General features: G+C 47.7%; 1 protein-coding gene across 3 annotated transcripts in view; it reads left to right on the plus strand.

The window, feature by feature from the left end:
• The window catches only part of C4H15orf39 (chromosome 4 C15orf39 homolog), a 314,691-nt gene that overhangs the window by 275,577 nt on the left and 17,942 nt on the right, over positions 1–21,172 (plus strand). The window lies entirely within an intron of this gene.

Raw genomic sequence — 21,172 nt, forward strand, 5'->3', positions numbered from 1 at the left:
TGTACGGGCTCTATCCAGATCCTGACTTCCAGGACCTGACTGCAGCCCATACATTCTAGGCTTAACCCCCGGACTGTGCTAGTCTGCTCTGGTGGGCGGGGCAGCACGCTGCGATAAGTCACACAAGAGCTGCAGCAGAATTACCAGCCTCCCGCACCTGCTGTGTGTGTGACTCCCCCCTCCCCCTCACTGTGAGTACTCAACCCATCGCTGCCCCCCCCTCCCAGCTCAGCATCAGTGCTGTTTACTCGCTTGTGCTGTGTGTACCCCTCAATGCTGTGTACCCCCTAGTAGAGTGTGTACCCCCTTGTGCTGTGTATCCCCTAGTACAGTGTGTACTACCTAATGCTGTGTGCACCCCCTAATGTTGAGCACACCCCCTAGTACAGTGTGTACCCCAGTGCTGTGTACCCCCTCAGCGCTGTGTAACCCCCCACTGCTGTCCGTACCCCCCTAGTGCTGTCTGTACCCTTTGGGTGATGTCTATGCCCCCCCAGTGCTGTCCGCACCACCTAAGGCTGTTCATGCTGCCACCAGTGCTGTCCATGCCACGGTCAGTGCTGTCTGTGCCCCACTTATGCTGTCCGTGCTCCCCAGTGCTGTGTGCCACCCCAAAGTACTGTGTACCCCCCAGTGCTTTGAACTCGCTACTGCTGTCTGTACCCTCCCACTGCTTTCTATGCCCCCCAGTCCGTGCCCTCCTGTTGATGTCTATGCTCCCCCAGACCTGTCTGTGTCTCCCTAGTGATGCCACCTATTGCTGTCCGTGCTGCCTCCTAGTGCGGTCCGTGCTACCTCCTAGTGCGGTCCGTGCTGCCACCTAGTGCGGTCCGTGCTGCCACCTAGTGCGGTCCGTGCTGCCACCTAGTGCGGTCCGTGCTGCCACCTAGTGCGGTCCGTGCTGCCACCTAGTGCGGTCCGTGCTGCCACCTAGTGCAGTCCTTGTCCCCAGTCATGTCTGTGCCACCACCAGGGCTGTCTGTGCCACCACCAGGGCTGTCCATGCCCCCCTACTGATGTATATGCCCCAGCCCCTCCTGTGATGTATATGCCCCAGCCCCTCCTGTGATGTATATGCCCCAGCCCCTCCTGTGATGTGTACTCCCAGTGTCTCCTGTAATGTATGCGCCCCAGCCCCTCCTGTGATGTATATGTCCCAGCCCCTCCTGTGATGTATATGCCCCCAGCATCTCCAGACCGAGACAAACCTGGAAAAACAGCTCTGAGAAACAAGATGATCAATATCACCGAACATCACAGTCGCACTAAAGAGAAGCAGCTCCTGCCTCCACAGTAGGGGTGAGTTAATTAATCGTTTGACCAAATATAGCAGGGTTATTTTTCAAGTTGATAATGTTGTGCGGCCCCCAAAGGTTAGTAGGAAATTCCAAATGACCCCCGGCAGTAAAAAAGTTTCCCACCCCTGGATTAGGGGGAAAAGTATCTCATTTCTCAGCTAACCAGATTTTTACTCACCTCAACCTGTAAATTGCAGGTTGTTGAATTACAGAAATCACAGGATGTACAGATATGTTAATTATATGCACATGATCAAAAATAAACGTTTTCAAAACTTCTCGATTTATTCAGTATTGAGTATGAATGCAACACACTGAAATATACTCCTTTTCATGTTATCAGTGAGGTTATTAATGTTTGTCCAAGAAATGTTCTACAATGTTGAATGCAATTGGGTTAAAATCATCAAGATATCTTGCTGGCATCTCCCTTTGCAATTGCTGACCAATAATTTCCTAGATGCAATCAATGGGAGACGCTGTATGCCATCGTAACATGTTTAGGCCATACAAGCTGCTTACAGTATCACGAGTAACATGCAGCTTGGTGTTGCCATGCAGGAAATCTGCTCCAGGGGCATATTCACATTCCCTCATGAAGGCCTCTTCATGTCGTTGTCACATGCGTCTTGCTTTGTGTCCACGGTAAAAACATAACTCCTCACTGAATAGGATAGACCTTCATTCCAGCCTTTTATTGACGTCTTCCTCTGCACTATGATAGCTTTCAAGAGTGGTTGCAACAGGTTAATGGATCACCTAAATTGGATTCACAGACCAATGTTGTGCAAACGCCTTCTGATGGTTTGGCCAGAAATTGTTTGACGCCTTATAAGGCCTCTTTCAAACATCAGTTTTTTGCAGTCACAATCCGTCTTGTGACTGAGGCAATGGATTCGTCGCAGATTGTGGTAAAACTGATTCGACGGATCCTGTAACAAAATGGATCCGTCATATAATTTTTTTTTTTTCTTTTTCATGTGAAAGGTTATTTGCTAGTAACAACCGAGAGAGAGATTTGTTCAGCCAGACACTGTTTTACCCCATCTGAGCATGCTGGACGGATCCTGCGCCCAAAGGCTTCTATTCTAAAAGATGACGGACGGCAACTGATCCAGTGCCGTCTGCTTTTTTGACGGTGACAAAAAACGTTCCTCTAGACGTCGCTTCCGTCGTCCGCGAAGAGATTTTTTGATGGATCCGTTGTACAACTGATGCAACGTCAGGCCATCCGTCGCTAATACAAGTCATTGAGAAAAAAACTGATCCAGCGCTGGATCAGTTTTTTTTTTTACATTTTGAAGGATTGTGACTGATGGCAAAAAACTGATGTGTGAAAGGGGGCTAAGGCGAATGGAAAGTATCACTGTGCCTTTCTTCTAGTCTCATGAGGCGACCTGGGCAACACCATAAAGAGTCCTTCACAAGGGGACATCTCAGCGATCCTACAACTGTGATTCCTTTCTCGCCTTTTCATTGGGGGACACAGACAGTGGGTAGTATGGTGTCTCCAGGGGAGGCGTGACACTAGATTGAAAAAGTGTTAGCTCCTCCTCCCACAGCATATACCCTAGCTAGGCAGGAAACTAGCTCAGTTTATTTCTAGTGTCAGCAGGGAGGCTGACATGTCTGGCCTGAGCCCCAGGCCAGCTTATTTTTTTTTTTTATTTTATTTCTCATTTTTATTTCCTCTATTTTTGATTATGGGTCAATACCAGGGTGCCTGCCACCCTCGTTCCCCCCGCTTACGGGCAGAAGAAACCTGGCGTGCACAAGCCGTCAGTCTTCCCTTGCGCCCAAGTGGTCGAGTCTGCGTACCCCTCCAGGCTCCCTGGAAGCACCTCACTCCAAGGTAGCTCCAGAGGGCTAAGCAGAGCCGAGCACCTGCTTCAGCCTTGAGCCGAAGATGCGTCCCTGAGATCCCCGCATCCATCACCGCCACATCTTCAGACGGAGCCAGGAGCAGATAGGGAGACGACGAGTCATCTGTCCCCTGCATCCAAATCGCCGCCTGGAAAGGCGCCGGTGGGGCGATGCAGGCCGTGATCCCGGGGAGCATCATTAATTTAGCCCCTGGCTTCGGCCTGCATTCTAGCAACGCCCCCTCTCACTGCTCTGGAAGCCGCTCCCTCACTCAGGAGCAGCTCCTTTCCGATTGGCCGTCACGCTTAGTCCTAGCCCTGAAACTCTCCTCCATGCTGCCAGGAACGCTGGACGCCATTTTCCACATGGGGAGCAGACTCTGGTGAGATCGCCTCCTTGGCACTGCACTTCTGCAGCACTATGTACCGCTCTGCTCAGTGGTATATAGCTGTCTCGCTAGCGGTGTGCACCTGCTGGCTAGCGGTGTATATCAGCTACTAGCGGTATATACTGGCTCTGCCTGCAGGTATATGCCGACTGTTTGACAGTATATGCCATTTTGCTATCGGTATATACCGGCTCTGCATAGCAGTCACTTTATAATACTGCTAGTGGCTCCTCACTCATACTAACAGTGGCATATCCCTATATAGGGCTGTAGGACTCTGTTGCCGACATGCATAACCGCAAGGGTGATAAAGCTTCCCAGGCGTCCTCTACGGACCTGTACTATGCTTGTACCACCTGTGGACGCTCGTTTTCTAATGGCCGAAGCTATCCACTATGCCGGGGCTGTGATGCCCCTACTACCGTGTCACAACAGACCCAGTTGCCAGACCAGGAGGCCGCGCAGGTTTTGGATTCTGCCCCGGCCACCGGCCAGGCAGCACCCCCATCTGATGACGTTATTCCTGCATGGGCTCTTCTAATGTCAAAAAGGATAGATGACCTTGTCACTCAGATATCCCAAACCTCAGGCAGCCTTCCCCCGGCTCAGCTCCTTCAGAGGAGCCCGCCTGCTTAGTCTGGTCCTTCTTCCCCAGAACGTAAAAAAGCTGCTTCCAAGAGGCGCCATTGCGACCTCTATGCCTCTTCCGACTCGGACGATGGTCAGTCTGATCCGGGCTCTGTGACTTTTAGTAGTCACGATTCCCAAGACTCTGACTCTGATTCATTTGTCCCTTCCGAGTCTAGGCATATAGAAGACACACTAATTTCGGCTGTCAATCACTCTTTGTCGATTTCTGATCAGCCTCCGGACCCGACTTCTCAGTCGGCAATCAAGCGGGCCAAGAAGCCTCCTAAGTCCTTTGCCCAGGATCCGGTTTTTCGTCAAATCGTGTCTAAACGGTGGGATCACCCTGATAGAAGGTTTAATAAAAAACCTTTCACTTCATTCGCTTATCCTTTTCCATCTGAAATGGTTAAGACCTGGTCAGTACCCCTCGTTGTGGACCCGCCAGTATCCAGGCTGGCTAAACACACTGTTATGTCCGTTTCAGACAGCGCATCTCTCAAGGACTCATCCGACCGCGCAGTTGATGCGGCGGTCAAGTCTATTTTCCAGGCTTCAGGCTCCTCTCTTCGCCCCCTGTTTGCCTTGACATGGGTCGCGAGAGCCATGGGTGTGTGGAGTAAGAACCTACACAGGATGCTTCGCTCTTGTAATATTCCTCCGGAGGCTTTTGAGATTCTTGATTTGATCTCCCTAGCCTCTAATTACTTTCTACACGGCTCCCTAGATGCAGCTAGTTTGTCAGCCCTAACGGCAGCCAGTGCTGTTTTTGCCCGCAGAGTCCTGTGGCTAAAGATATGGAACGCGGACAGTGCCTCCAAGAAATCCCTGTCCACACTCCCCTTTCATGGTCTTCTCCTGTTTGGAGAATCCCTGAACAAACTCATATCTGAGACGACGGGTGGAAAAAGTACCATTCTACCACAAAAGCGGCCTGTATCCAGGAATTTTAAAAAATCTTCTTGGCACAGGCAGGCCTTTCGGCCTGTCTCCGATAAACCTTCAGTACAAGGATCGTCCCAACGCTCAGATGATCCGGCCCCTCAAAGGGCTCTTCTTGGCGTTCCCACTCCAAACAACCTAAACCTAAGGGACCTCGCACTGCACAGGCCCCCTCAGCATGACTCCAGGTATCCCTCAGATCCGACTCCTGTTGGAGGGCGGCTTCTGCTTTTTCGGGATATCTGGCTAGACTACGCTCACGATGCTTGGGATCGAGAAATCGATTTCCATTCCCTGCCAGCCAGCAGGTTTCTGCGTTCTCGTCTCCAAAAATCCGAAACGCAAAGCCAGGCCTTATTTCAGGCCATAGCCTTTTTACAAAAAGCAAACGTTATCATTCCAGTGCCCCTGGAACAGCGCGGCAAAGGTTTCTATTCAAGCCTTTTTGTTGTTCCCAAAAAAGAAGGCTCTGTCCGCCCTATCCTGGATCTCAAAAGACTGAACAGATCCGTACGCATTTGGACCTTCCGAATGGAGTCATTGAGAGCAGTACTATCCGCCATGGAACCGGAAGAATTCCTAGCCTCCATAGATGTTCAAGATGCTTATTTACACATTCCCATATGTGTATCCCATCAACGGTAACTTCGTTTTGCCGTAGGACACCGTCATTACCAATTCAGGGCCCTCCCTTTGGACTGGCCACTGCGCCTCGCCTTCACAAAGGTCATGGCGACCGTCATGTCCATTTTGCACCCCGGAGGTATTCTGGTTGTTCCCTATTTGGACGACCTACTTGTCAAGGGGAGCTCTCCTTAAGTTTGCTCAGAAAGCGTGCAGATATGCTTAGACACGCTGTCAAGGCTAGGGTGGCTTATCAACTTCAACAAGTCATCCCTCATTCCTCGTCAGCGCATCACCTTTTTAGGTATGCTGATAGACACGGCTCAGTCCCGGGCTTTTTCTTCCAGAAGACAAGAGGTCTTCCTTCATCCGGGCCGCCCAATCCCTCCGCTCCCGCCGTCACACATCCCTTCGGAATGGGATGAGAGTGTTGGGCAAGATGGTGGCAGTCATGGAAGCCGTGTCCATTGCCCAATTCCATCTGCGCCCTCTACAACTGGATCTTTTATCCTTCTGGGACAAGAATCCAGCTTCTCTAGACCGGTCAGTCCGCTTATCTCTGACTGCGCTCCACTCCCTTGTCAAGTCTCATCCCTATCTCAAGGGAAGTCCTTCCGTCCTGTCCACTGGCAAGTAGTCACGACAGATGCCAGCCTCATAGGCTGGGGAGCGGTGTTTCTCCACCACACTGTTCACGGACGCTGGTCTCCCTCCGAATGCTCCCTTCACATTAACATTCTAGAGATCAGAGCCATATTTTTGGCCCTTCAGAACTTTCAGCCCTTGCTATTGGGTCTCCCTGTTCGGATCCAGTCAGACAATGCCACGGCTGTGGCTTACATCAACCGTCAGGGAGGAACTCGCAGCAGGGCAGCGATGAAAGAAGTATCCAGGATTCTTCTTTGGGCAGAGATGCACATTCCCATTATTTCAGCTGTCCATATTCCGGGAGTAGACAACTGGGCCGCAGACTTTCTCAGCAGACAGGGTCTAGCGGCAGGGGAATGGTCCCTCCATGACTAAGTGTTCCATCAGATCACTCTTCGTTGGGGACTCCCAGATGTGGACCTCATGGCGTCTCGGATGAACGCCAAGGTACATCCCTTCATATCCCGGTCGAGAGACCCGCTAGCGCTCTGCTCCAACGCTTTAGTCTTCCCGTGGTCGCAGTTTAGCGTGCCCTACATCTTCCCTCCGTTTCCTCTCATTCCGAGAGTAATCAAGAAAATCAAGGCGGAGGTAATTACCGTGATCCTCGTGGCCCCGGACTGGCCCAGGAGACTCTGGTACCCAGAGCTTCTCCAACTTCTCAGCGACACTCCCTGGCGTCTCCCCGACCGCCTGGATCTTCTGTCGCAAGGTCCAATATTCCACCAGAATACAGCACAGCTGCATTTGACGGCGTGGCGCTTGAATCCTTGATTCTAGCCAAGTCAGGTCTTTCTTCTAAGGTAGTTCATACCATGCTTAATGCTCGGAAGCCCTCCTCCGCCAGTATTTATCACAGGACCTGGAAGACCTATGTTTCCTGGTGTGATCGTCATAATCGGTCGCCCCTTGTTTTTTCAATCCCTGATGTGCTTGCCTTTCTGCAAGACGGTCTGGACTGAGGACTAGCCCCCAGTACCCTTAAAGGTCAAGTTTCTGCCTTGTCAATTTTTTTCCAGAAGCAGCTGGCTTCTCGCCCTCAGGTCCATACCTTTCTTCAAGGGGTAGCGCATTTGGTCCCTCCTTATCGCCACCCCTTAGATCCCTGGGATCTGAATCTGGTTCTTGGAGCTCTTCAGCTTCCTCTTTTCGAACCTTTAAGAGAAATCTCTCTTCAACGTCTCTCTTGGAAGGTTGCCTTTTTAGTCGCCATTACCTCTATCAGACGAGTGTCCGAACTGGCGGCCCTTTCCTGTCGCTCATCTTACCTGATATTCCATCACGATAAGGTGGTCCTTCGGCCTTCCCCCGCCTTTCTTCCGAAGGTCGTATCTTCTTTCCGCTTGAACGAAGACATTGTGTTGCCGTCATTCTGTCCGGCCCCGGTCCACTCCTTTTGAAAAAGCCCTTCACACTCTAGATCTTGTTAAGGCTCTGCGGATCTACATCTCCAGAACAGCGCCGTTGCGTAAGTCCGATGCCCTCTTCGTCCTCTCAGAAGGACACAAAAAGGGCAACCTGGCTTCTATATCCATGATTTCTCGATGGATCAGGACTGCCATCTGTGAGGCATACAAAGCACGAGGTTCTGTTCCCCCTCAATCTGTGCGGGCCCACTCTACGCGAGCAGTGGGTGCTTCCTGGGCTATCCACCATCAGGCTTCGGCGGCCCAACTTTGCAAGGCCGCTACCTGGTCCAGTATGCACATGTTTACAAAATTCTACAGAGTGCATACGCATGCCTCCACGGATGCTGCTCTTGGAAGACAAGTCCTTCAGGCAGCAGTGGCCCATTTATAAGTGGCCACTGCTCGGTTTCTTGACAGTGTTGATATGTGTTCACTGCAGTTGCAGTTGTTAGTCAGCTCTTAGTCTGATGTTATACACTGTTATTAGTTCAGTTCCCACCCAGGGACTGCTTTGGGACGTCCCACTGTCTGTGTCCCCCAATGAAAAGGCGAGAAAGGAAAGGACATTTTTGTGTACTCACCGTAAACTGTCTTCCTTGGAGCCTTTCATTGGGGGGGGACAGCTCCCACCCTTGTGTTTTCGTTGTTCTTCTCCTACTGCTCTTACACCAAACTGAGCTAGTTTCCTGCCTAGCTAGGGTATATGCTGTGGGAAGAGGAGCTAACACTTTTTCAATCTAGTGTCACGCCTCCCCTAGAGACACCATAATACCCACTGTCTGTGTCCCCCAATGAAAGGCTCCAAGGAAGACATTTTACGGTGAGTACACAAAAATGTCATTTTTGGTATGCGGTTGCATAATATATGGTAGTCAGACCCCACTGGTGGTCATTCCAGGTAGACTAAAGCGTTACTTTGATTTGATCGGAAAAAAGGTGGTACAACCATGACTCCAAAATGTCCATTTATTTTTTTTTTTCACCACAACTTCAGGCTCTTTGTTGCTCATGCGTTCAGCAGCTTGTGTGGACTAAACATGCTTCCATGACGTACACACACTTGCCTCCCATCAAGCACATCTGAGTTGTCATTTAATATGGTACTGAAGAGGGATCTGCTAGAATTGTATATTTCTATACTTGGGGCTCATTGTCAATACTTCATAATTTGTGATGTTTACAATTTTTTTAATATATATATATATATATAATTAGACACACAATTTTTCCTTTTTTGCATATCACAAAAGTCATATGTCTTGATGTCTTGAGTCCATGACTTTTCCGTCTTGATATTACGTCAGTAATTAGGAATATATACACAATATAAACCTGATTTGCAGAACTGCTGTAATCTGTTTTGTTTTTTTCTGCAGCAGATTATTTTTGATTTTCTGCTGCAAAAATTCTGCAAGAGAAATTCCACAAGGGAACAAGGCCCGTGTTCACATACTCTAAAATTAGAGATTGGACAGATTAATCAAAATGGTCTTTGTTGCCCATAGTAACAAACCATTATAAAGCCCACAGAATCTTAAGAGATTAAAGCTACTCTGATCGGATGCTGTGGGCAGCACAGACTGTTTTGAAAAATCTGACCCACTGTGTTAAAGTACATGCATGCATGCTGTTTACTGGTCACTATAGACAAAATAACTTTCGCTGTATTACTTTTCACAAGAAGTACCGATAATACAACTACAGTGGTGCTTGAAACTTTGTGAATCCTTTAGCATTTTTAATATTTCGGCATAAAATTTACCTAAAACTACATTGGATTATCATATAAATATTAAAAGTAGATAAACTAAATCAAGAATTTGAGGAAATTGATGCAATAGGAAATATCTGTGAGAGGCAAATTTATGTGAACGTTTGCTTTCAGCATCTGATGTGACCTCCTTGTGCATCTAAATGTTTTCGACACTGGTTGACTAGTATCGCACATTGATTTGGAGAAATTTTTACCCATTCAGCCCTACAAAATGGCTTCCTCTGTCATGCTAGTGGGTTTTCTCCAATGGTCTGCTCACGTCAGAACCTCCCACAACATATCTATAAGATTACGGTCAGGATTTCATTTTTAGCCGTTCCAAAACATTTAATTTTTTTTTAAATGTTTTTATTAAAGTTTTACAAGTTACAACCAAATAAACATTGGAGGCTACCCAGCCTCTACCTCCCTCCCCTCCCCAACAAACATTAAACAAACAGACTTGTAGAAAGGAGAGAGAATGTCAGATCTGCAGCTCATTCTTAGGGTACCTTCACACTTTAGCGATGCAGCAGCGATCCGACCAGCGATCTGACCTGGTCAGGATCGCTGCTGCATCGTTACATGGTCGCTGGTGAGCTGTCAAACAGGCAGATCTCACCAGCGACCAGTGACCAGCCCCCAGCCAGCAGCGATGTGCAAGCGACGCTGCGCTTGCACGGAGCCGGCGTCTGGAAGCTGCGGACACTGGTAACTAAGGTAAACATCGGGTATGGTTACCCGATGTTTACATTAGTTACCAGCGCACACCGCTTAGCTTTGCTCTCCTAGCTACAGTACACATCGGGTTAATTAACCCGATGTGTACTGCAGCTACATGTGCAAAGAGCAGGGAGCCGCGCACACTGCTTAGCGCTGGCTCCTTGCTCTTGTGACGGGGTGTACAGCAGAGCAAGGAGAGACAACAGGCCGAGGAACGATCCAACAGGTTTATTCACAAGAACACTGGAACAGCACACGATAAGTCCACGTAAAACAGATTCGGGGGCCCTTCCCGACAATCCTCGGACCGGATTACAAAGCAATCGTCCTTACAGTAGTCCAAGGAGTTCCACACAATCCCACGGGCCGCCACACAGGCCTAGCTCTGTCCGTGTCCACAGCCACACAGGCTGGAGCTCCTGCTCCCTTCAAGTTTCAGCTCACTCTGAAGTTACAAAAGGGAAATGCATTGTCTGTGCTCCTTGACCAGCCCACCATGTTCAGGGGGTGGGGGTCACACATCCTATCATCAATGGTTTGGTCCATCACAGGGCTCCGATATGTCTGCCAGCCACAGTAGATGAAGGGATCCCCTGCTGTGCAGAACAATGACTATTCCTTCACTGGCCAATTCAATTACAGATTAGATACACAACTCTGGAAAGAAGAGGACAGGCTATTTACATAATCACATTAGATGCCAAGACTACAATTGTATGAGAGAGACACATTGAGATCAGTAGCTCCCCCAAGGAAATACATGAATTACAACTAATACAACCAGGGAAATATGCATATCATGACATAGTATCACAGCATATACAGTGAGAGGGTAAATTACATCTTCACAATCCCTCCCCCTCCCAACTTGTGTACGTACTAGGGACCTCTACAGGTCACTGGTTAAGTACACACAGGCAGAGCGTTACTTACATGTGGCTTCATGCAGCCACGAATTGGCATCGTAGCTCTCCCACATCATTGCCCAGGAGAACAGCTGCAGGCAGACCACCCATCACCCCAACCACACATCGCTTGACCCCAAAACCAAAGTTCAGATCCACAGTGGCTGTGGGAATAGTCCTCCATTGTCCACCAGCCAGTTCAATAACAGTCCCAGGTCCTCTATGGATTGCCTCAGGCCGAACCACTCGGGGATCAGCCAGTGTGAGGAAAGCACCCGAGTCACAAAATCCAACAAGTCTCTGTCCATCCAGCACAACCTCCTGCAAGTGCTTACCTCGATGAGCAGAAGTCGTCATAACTGCGGGTCGCACCCCGTAAACTCCTGGTGGTGCAACATGGGGGGCTGAGTCACTAGGCCAGTCCTCACATAACGGTGCCACATCTTCCTCCATGGCACTGGGCTGTAAATAATTAACAATCCGATTGGGTGCAGGATCAGTCCTCATTTGAACAGCTGGGCAGGAGACTTGCCGATGCCCTGGCTGTCCACATTGATAGCATCTGAGCTGGGTCTCCCTCCATCCAAGGCGTCCTCTTGGGTAAGGGGTAGGGGAACTTGGAGGCCGGCTCCCACCTGAAGGTGCTGTAGGGGTTTGAGGATGATTCCTCCATGGCCTGGCTGGGCATGAGGCCTGCAAATGCCCGGGATGCATACAAACATAACACCTGCGCTCTGTTACTTCCTCTCCCCGGCGTATTCCAGAAAGTGCAGTAGAAGCAACTGGAGGCACATTAACACGGGTATCAACATGTGGTGGCTTAGAGGAACGGGGAACAATGGGGACAGAATAACTGGGGGCATCCGGTGTTGTGGAGCTGTTAGGCGTCTCTCCATCCTCCAACAGAATCCTCCACTGAGGCTTGATGGTGAGAGCCTCATCAGCGAGAGCAGCAGCTTCCTCCACTGTCGCTGGTTTTCTCTCACGCACCCATTCCCGGATCTCAGCGGGGCACTGGGCAAAGAATTGTTCTTTTAGGATGACCTGCAGGAAGGTCTCCCAAGATAAGGCCTCCTCTGCCTCCAGCCAGCGATTACATATTTGTTTGAGTCTATGAGCATATATCTTAAAAGACACTTCCCCATCACAGGCTAAACCACGGAACTGAGTCCTGTAAGTGTCTGGGGTCACAGCATAATGTTTTAGAATAGTCTGTTTAATCTCCGCATACTCACAGTTCCACCGAGGGTCCATAGCTCTATAGGCTTCAGCAGCTCCCCCCTCTAGGAGCCCAACCAGATGCCGGACGCGCTCCCTTTCTGGGACTTCCATTAATCGACACTGATGCTCAAAGTCCTGGAAGAAGCCCTCAATGTCACCAGCAGCCTCATTAAACTGCTTGAAGTCTTTGCGGGACACTCTGGGAAGTTCCCTCATGATGGGTGCTGGGGTTACAGTCTGTCTGGAACCTCTCGCGGCTTCCACAGCGAGCTGCTTATCCAGCAATGCCATCTCCTCCATCCTGCGCTCCTTCTCTTCAGCTCCACGCATGGCCTCCCTCTTATCTTCTATGGTGGCCTCATCTCCAAGCAGTGCCATCTTTTCCTTGTACCACACAATCCATTGACTTTTTTGGGTATTTACCTCCAGCTCCCGTCTTTCCTCCCTTTGCTGTGAGGATCCTTCCTCCACGTCATTTTGCGAGCAGACTCCTTCTAGCGCCTCAATCAGCTGCTCCTTGGAGAGTCCTTTGAAACGAACTCCTACTTCACGGGCCTTTGATTGCAGGCTCCCCAAAGTCCAGGTCTTGTACTCTGCAGTGCTGGTTCCTGATGTTGAGCCATTGTCCTCCATTCCTTCTGCTCTGATCCCAGCGCTGCCAACCAGTTTGTGACTGGGTGTACAGCAGAGCAAGGAGAGACAACAGGCCGAGGAACGATCCAACAGGTTTATTCACAAGAACACTGGAACAGCACACGATAAGTCCACGTAAAACAGATTCGGGGGCCCTTCCCGACAATCCTCGGACCGGATTACAAAGCAATCGTCCTTACAGTAGTCCAAGGAGTTCCACACAATCCCACGGGCCGCCACACAGGCCTAGCTCTGTCCGTGTCCACAGCCACACAGGCTGGAGCTCCTGCTCCCTTCAAGTTTCAGCTCACTCTGAAGTTACAAAAGGGAAATGCATTGTCTGTGCTCCTTGACCAGCCCACCATGTTCAGGGGGTGGGGGTCACACATCCTATCATCAATGGTTTGGTCCATCACAGGGCTCCGATATGTCTGCCAGCCACAGTAGATGAAGGGATCCCCTGCTGTGCAGAACAATGACTATTCCTTCACTGGCCAATTCAATTACAGATTAGATACACAACTCTGGAAAGAAGAGGACAGGCTATTTACATAATCACATTAGATGCCAAGACTACAATTGTATGAGAGAGACACATTGAGATCAGTAGCTCCCCCAAGGAAATACATGAATTACAACTAATACAACCAGGGAAATATGCATATCATGACATAGTATCACAGCATATACAGTGAGAGGGTAAATTACATCTTCACAGCTCTCCTAGCTACAGTACACATCGGGTTAATTAACCCGATGTGTAATGCAGCTACATGTGCAGAGAGCCGGAGCCGGCAGCACAGGCAGCGTGAGAGCTGCGGAGGCTGGTAACTAAGGTAAATATCGGGTAACCACCTTAGTTACCTGATGTTTATCTTGGTTACAGCTTACCGCAGCTGCCAGATGCCGGCTCCTGCTCCCTGCTCGCTTCATTTCGTCGCTCTCTCGCTGTCACACACAGCGATCTGTGTGTCACAGTGGGAGAGCGCCTTTGAAGAAAACGAACCAGGGCTGTGTGTAACGAGCAGCGATCTCGCACCAGGGGCCAGATCGCTGCTCAGTGTCACACACAGCGAGATCGCTAATGAGGTCACTGCTGCGTCACAAAAAACGTGACTCTGCAGCGATCTCGGCAGCGAGCTCGCTGTGTGTGAAGCACCCCTTAGACAAAGGTTTTTAAGTACCATTATTACGTTTATCAATTAATCCAATTAGACTTGTTTTTCTTTGAGTTTTTGCTTTGTTTGGCATTGTACACATTTAAATGTCATTTTTGATGAAGAATCTAACCTGTTCCCATGCTACTCTCTTCTCCCCAAACCTCCCTCATCATTATAGATAAGTTCAGCAGAAATTTCTCGCCCTTTGCCCCTTGTTATCAATTTAGAGTAAGCCCAATCTAACCTAATCAGTTCCCTCGAAGCCAACCCTGACCAGCCTATCCATCATGCCCATATTTTTTCAAATTTGATTACGCCATTTCTTTTCCGATTTATATACTTTTCTCCACATTTATCACCCAATTAACTTTTTTGACATATTCAGATATTGTAGGACTGTGGTCCGAGATCCAGTATTGAGCGATTAGTTTCCTGGCAATATATAATAGTCTAGATATGGCCATTTTCCCCTCCTCCTCCAAAGGTAAATCCTCCACGTACAGTTAGGTCCAGAAATATTTGGACAGTGACACAAGTTTTGTTATTTTAGCTGTTTACAAAAACATGTTCAGAAATACAATTATATATATAATATGGGCTGAAAGTGCACACTCCCAGCTGCAATATGAGAGTTTTCACATTCAAATCGGAGAAAGGGTTTAGGAATCATAGCTCTGTAATGCATAGCCTCCTCTTTTTCAAGGGACCAAAAGTAATTGGACAAGGGACTCTAAGGGCTGCAATTAACTCTGAAGGCGTCTCCCTCGTTAACCTGTAATCAATGAAGTAGTTAAAAGGTCTGGGGTTGATTACTGGTGTGTGGTTTTGCATTTGGAAGCTGTTGCTGTGACCAGACAACATGCGGTCTAAGGAACTCTCAATTGAGGTGAAGCAGAACATCCTGAGGCTGAAAAAAAAGAAAAAATCCATCAGAGAGATAGCAGACATGCTTGGAGTAGCAAAATCAACAGTCGGGTACATTCTGAGAAAAAAGGAATTGACTGGTGAGCTTGGGAACTCAAAAAGGCCTGGGCGTCCACGGATGACAACAGTGGTGGATGATCGCCGCATACTTTCTTTGATGAAGAAGAACCCATTCACAACATCAACTGAAGTCCAGAACACTCTCAGTGAAGTAGGTGTATCTGTCTCTAAGTCAACAGTAAAGAGAAGACTCCATGAAAGTAAATACAAAGGGTTCACATCTAGATGCAAACCATTCATCAATTCCAAAAATAGACAGGCCAGAGTTAAATTTGCTGAAAAACACCTCATGAAGGCAGCTCAGTTCTGGAAAATAATTCTATGGGCAGATGAGACAAAGATCAACCTGTACCAGAATGATGGGAAGAAAAAAGTTTGGAGAAGAAAGGGAACGGCACATGATCCAAGGCACACTACATCCTCTGTAAAACATGGTGGAGGCAACGTGATGGCATGGGCATGCATGGCTTTCAATGGCACTGGGTCACTTGTGTTTATTGATGACATAACAGCAGATAAGAGTAGCCGGATGAATTCTGAAGTGTACCGGATATACTTTCAGCCCAGATTCAGCCAAATGCCGCAAAGTTGATCGGACGGCGCTTCGTAGTACAGATGGACAATGACCCCAAGCATACAGCCAAAGCTACCCAGGAGTTCATGAGTGCAAAAAAGTGGAACATTCTGCAATGGCCAAGTCAATCACCAGATCTTAACCAAATTGAGCATGCATTTCACTTGCTCAAATCCAGACTTAAGACGGAAAGACCCACAAACAAGCAAGACCTGAAGGCTGCGGCTGTAAAGGCCTGGCAAAGCATTAAGAAGGAGAAAACCCAGCGTTTGGTGATGTCCATGGGTTCCAGACTTAAGGCAGTGATTGCCTCCAAAGGATTCGCAACAGAATATTGAAAATAAAAATATTTTGTTTGGGTTTGGTTTATTTGTCCAATTACTTTTGACCTCCTTAAATGTGGAGTGTTTGTAAAGAAATGTGTACAATTCCTACAATTTCTATCAGATATTTTTGTTCAAACCTTCAAATTAAACGTTACAATCTGCACTTGAATTCTGTTGTAGAGGTTTCATTTCAAATCCAATGTGGTGGCATGCAGAGCCCAACTCGCGAAAATTGTGTCACTGTCCAAATATTTCTGGACCTAACTGTATCCCAGAATACATACAAAGGGAGTTAAGCTTGTCTCTATCGTATATACTCTATCGATTATTTCTGTCACCTCTCTCCAGTAATGTTCAATATCAGGACACGACCACATCATATGTAATAGATCTGCGGAACATATTTAGCATCGCGGGCAGAAGGGGTCAGTTCTAACTCCAATATCAAACAGGAATCTAGGAGTACGATATACTTGGTGAATAACATACAGGTGTGACAGTCTGTATGCCTCCCCCAATGATAGACTAGGAATTCTTTCTAAAATTTCTACCCATTGGTTGTCCTCAATAGGTCCTATAGCTCGTTCCCATTTTTCTTTTGCGTTTACTGAACAATTCCGGTGCACCAGATATAATAGATCCCAATATAAACGAGAGATCACTCCCGCTGAGCCTCTAGAGGTTGCTATGCGTTGCATGACTTTGTTCTGCTCCAATGCTCTACCCGTAATATAGATTTCTGCCTGATAGGCATGTCTCAGTTGCAAGTACTTATAAAACTCCGAATTCTGGATCCCAAACTCTGCTTGCAACTGAGGGAAGCCTCTGAGTTGGCCACCCTCCACAATATGTGTGAATCTATTTATCCCTCTCAAAGCCCAGCTCTCAAACCCCTCTAAACGATGCAAGTTAGGTAACCATGGAGTTTTCCATATAGAGGTGTATTGTGAAATTCCCTGAATGTCTTGTCTTGTAGTTTTTTTAGTTTTATCCCAAAGTTTTTGGATTAGTAGTAGGGTTGGGCAACTATTAGCAGCAGCTCCGAAGCCTCCTGCCTCTAGAACCTCCGTATAGACTAGTGGAGTGAAAATATTGTTGTAGAATCATATACTGTGCCCCCCCCCCCCGGGTCCTCCCATCCCCTAATGTGCTGAAGCGCTGCAGCTGAGCCGCCAGATAGTAAAGCTATGGATTGGGTACCGCCAGACCTCCACTACTTTTATCCCTCTGCAGGGTCTCCAGCCTAATGCGCGGCATCTTTCCGCTCCAGATCAATTCCCGGAATAATGCATTTACCTTATGGAAAAATCTTTGTGGGATCCATTGTGGAGAGTTGTGTAGCTTGTATAATAGTTGGGGCATCCAGATCATTTTGATCACGTTACTGCGGCCAACTACTGAGAAGGGCAGGCAAGACCAGACTTCCTTCTTATCCTTAAATTTCGACAGAATAGGGGTTAGGTTGAGAGTCTCATAATCCTCAACACGAGTGGTGACTATTTTCCCCAAATATTTAAACTGGGCAATAACCTGTAGGCCCGAGTGTATGTAGTTAAGTGAGTTTGTGGTTCCATCCACCGGAAGTAATAGACTTTTCCCAGTTAATTGATAGACCTGAGTACTTCCCAAATTCTTGTATAACCCCCATTGCTCTTGGCAGTTATGGGGTTGCATTGGCCAGAAAAGGGAGTGTGTCGTCTGTGTACAACGCTATTTTTTCCTCCTGACCACCCCTCCTGAACCCTGTTATGTCTGGATTGGATCTAACCATTGCCGCCATAGGCTGAACAGCCAGAGCAAATAGTAAGGGGGATAGCGGGCATCCCTGGCGGGTGCCCCTACCTAGGTGAAAAGGTGCAGTAAGGCATCCATTAACTTTAATCCTAGCAGTAGGGTTATTATATAGAAGTCTTACCCAGGAAATAAAGTCCCTCCCCAGTCCAAATCTGTCAAGTACTGCCCAGAGAAACTCCCACTCAATAGAGTCGAAAGCCTTAGCGGCGTCTAGGGAGCAAATTACTCTATCCCCTGAGTTATCAACTGGCAATTGTAGGTTGAGGTGTAACCGTCGTATATTCACTGCCGTTGATCTGGAAGGCATGAACCCCGACTGGTCCGAATGGATTAGGGAAAGTATAACCTTATTAAGTCTAAAAGCTAGTACTTTAGCTATTATTTTGATATCTGTAGGTAACAGAGATAGGTCTATAGGAGTCAGGGATGAGGGGATCCTTACCTGGTTTAGGTATGACAACTATCACTGCTTCTCGCATCGACTGGGGCAAGGAGCCATTTTTGGCTGCTTGCTGGAAGGTCGACAGCAACTGGGGGAGCAGGATGTCTCCAAACTTTTTGTAAATCTCTGTGGGGATCCCACAGAGTAACTCGGTGACTTATTATTGGGCATGGAGAATACCGCTAAATGCAACTCTTCCAGTGTGAGTGGACTATTTAGGTATACCCGGTCCTCATCTGAAAGCGAGGACAAGGGGATGTCTTTCAGGTAAGAAGCTATCTGTTCCCTATCATGTTGCAGTTTAGTACTGTAAATTTCATAGAATTCAGAGAAGGTAGCCAAAATTTGGTCAGGTTGATTGACTATGGTCCCGGTTTTGTCTCTTAGCGCCCCCACAAATGTGTTCCCCCTTTGTGCTTTAGCAATCACCGCTAATAAATGATCCGCTTTTTTGCCCTCTTCAAAGAATCTCTGTTGTGAAAAAGTCTTTTGTTAGTGGCCCGCTCCTTAATGTGAGTCATATGCTTCTTGTGCCTCCCTCCATTCCAGTAAGTCCCGTGTATCCCCTGACAGAATGTATTTCTGTTCTGTCTGGACCCGTTCTTTAAGAAAAATTTCAAATTGTGCCGACTTAATTTTAGATCTACTGACCCCCCTGTATCAGTGACCCCATCAGACAGTCCTTCATGGCATCCCAAACAGTGTTAAGCGACATCTCCCCAGTATAGTTGTCCTGAAAATAGTATTAAAGGGCTAGTTCAACCGGGCCCACATCTATAATCTGTAGCCAAAAAGGATTAAAGGACCACAAGCTACGGGTACGATCAAGCCCAGGTAAAATATTAAGTCGTGTCGACAGTGGGGAATGGTCTGATAAACCTCTAGGAAGGTATTCTGTGTTTTCCACCATTGGCAGTATACCCTCCGAGCCCAAGATCAGGTCTATTCTGGACAGAGTGTTGTGTGTTTTGGAATAGCACAAGAATCGCTTGATTCCAGGGTTTCTGATTCGCCACAGATCTGAAAGTGCCAGTTCAGCCACAGTGTCCCCAAATTTGGAGTTAGGATAGTGTTCTAAGTGAGTACCTGCATTGTGTTTGTCCCAATATGGGTGAATGATGTTGTTGAAATCCCCCGTGCACACTACCTGTACATTGGGGGTCTTGCTAATCATTTCCGCAATTTTGTTCATAACAGTATTATTATATGGAGGCTGTATATAAACTGTTATCAGAAGGAGCTCCTTGTTAAATACTTTACAGTGCACGCAAATGAATCTACCTTTCTGATCTACTGTGGATGAAATGATCTCAAATGGGATTGCTCTGTGGACTAAGATACTGACACCTCTGGAATGAGCTGTGTAGGTTGAGTGGAAACAATGGCCCACCCATGAGCGATTCATGTATGCTATTTTGTCGCCCTCCAAATGTGTCTCCTGTAGGCAGATGATTGCTGGAAAGTGGGATTTGACCTGTTCCATTACTGCTACCCTTTTTGTGGGGTCCCCCAAGCCACAGACATTCCAAGAAAGAATGTTAATCCTACCCGCCATCCTGGTGGAATGTGTATGTAGTGCAGGTAGTCACACCCGGCAAAGAGTTCCACCCCTCCTCCTCCTTTCTGAACCACATGAGAACCATTAGCAGACATAAATATAAAAGCATCATTAAAGCTGCAGAAACATTCCCCCCCTCCATCCTCCCCCCTCCCCCCGCATCTAACAGTTGTCCCACAACATAAACGTTGAAACTGAGGCACCAGTCCATCCTGAAGCCAAGAGAGACAAAATTCCCGCTTCCCAAAATGGTTTAAAGCAAGAAAAAAAAAAAGCCTGAGAACAATGAAAAATGCAGAGAAGTGAGAAAAACAAAAACAGTCTCTGGAAGTGAAAAAGGGAAAGAAAAAGGAAACCCAAACTCCTCTTCCAGGGAGTTCTGCTGGAACCAATCAATGGGTATCATAATAATTTTATCCACTGGGCCAATCCTATGTAATCGCAGCAGACAGTCGAGTATTCATCATCCATAAAGTCCTTAAAGGGTTACATATCAATGTTGTGGATTTTGCCTGAGCCGTTGCTCATTGATGTCGAGCCATCTGAGAGCATCTTTAGGATTTTCAAAAAAGAATGTCTCTTGCAGTGCAGCCACCCTGAGCTTCGCTGGGTACAGCATGGAGTACGAGACTTGTGCATTTCTCAGGTGTCGTTTGACATCTGTGAATTGAGCTCTTCTTTTTGAAATTTCAACTGAATAATCAGGAAAGAAGGATATTTTGTGGCCGTCCACCGTTATGGAGCCTTTGTTTCTAGCCGCTCTTAGGATCGCATCCCGGTCTCTATAATGTAGTAGTTTCACCAGGACAGGCCTTGGAGGAGCTCCCGGAGGCAAGGGTCTGGTGGGCACTCTGTGGGCTCTCTCTACAGCATACAGGGAGGATAGGACCTCTGCGCCAAATACTTTTGCAGCCATCTCTCAAAGAATTCTGACGGATTTTTCCCCTTCATTTTTTCTGGAACCCCTATCAGCCACACATTGTTTCTCCTCAATCTATTTTCTAATCATCTGTCTTGTTAAGTAGAAATGCCAGTTACTGATCATGCCTGTGGGAGTCACGGGTAACCTGGGGCATTTTGTCCTCTAAGTCACTGATTCTCCCCTCTGATGCCGTCATGCGATCATTCACTTTTTGGAGGCTCTGTCTCACACCTGATAACTCCTCCATGATTTAGCCCATCTGGAAGCTGAGGGATGTCATTGTGGAGCCATTTTGAGATATAGCTGCAAGCAAGTCTCTCACAGTGGGCTCAGCACCCTGCAGAGTTGTGGCAGGCTCAGTGGGACATTTATTATGCA

This window comes from Anomaloglossus baeobatrachus, chromosome 4 (genome assembly GCF_048569485.1).
Source record: "Anomaloglossus baeobatrachus isolate aAnoBae1 chromosome 4, aAnoBae1.hap1, whole genome shotgun sequence".
Classification (NCBI taxonomy): domain Eukaryota; kingdom Metazoa; phylum Chordata; class Amphibia; order Anura; family Aromobatidae; genus Anomaloglossus; species Anomaloglossus baeobatrachus.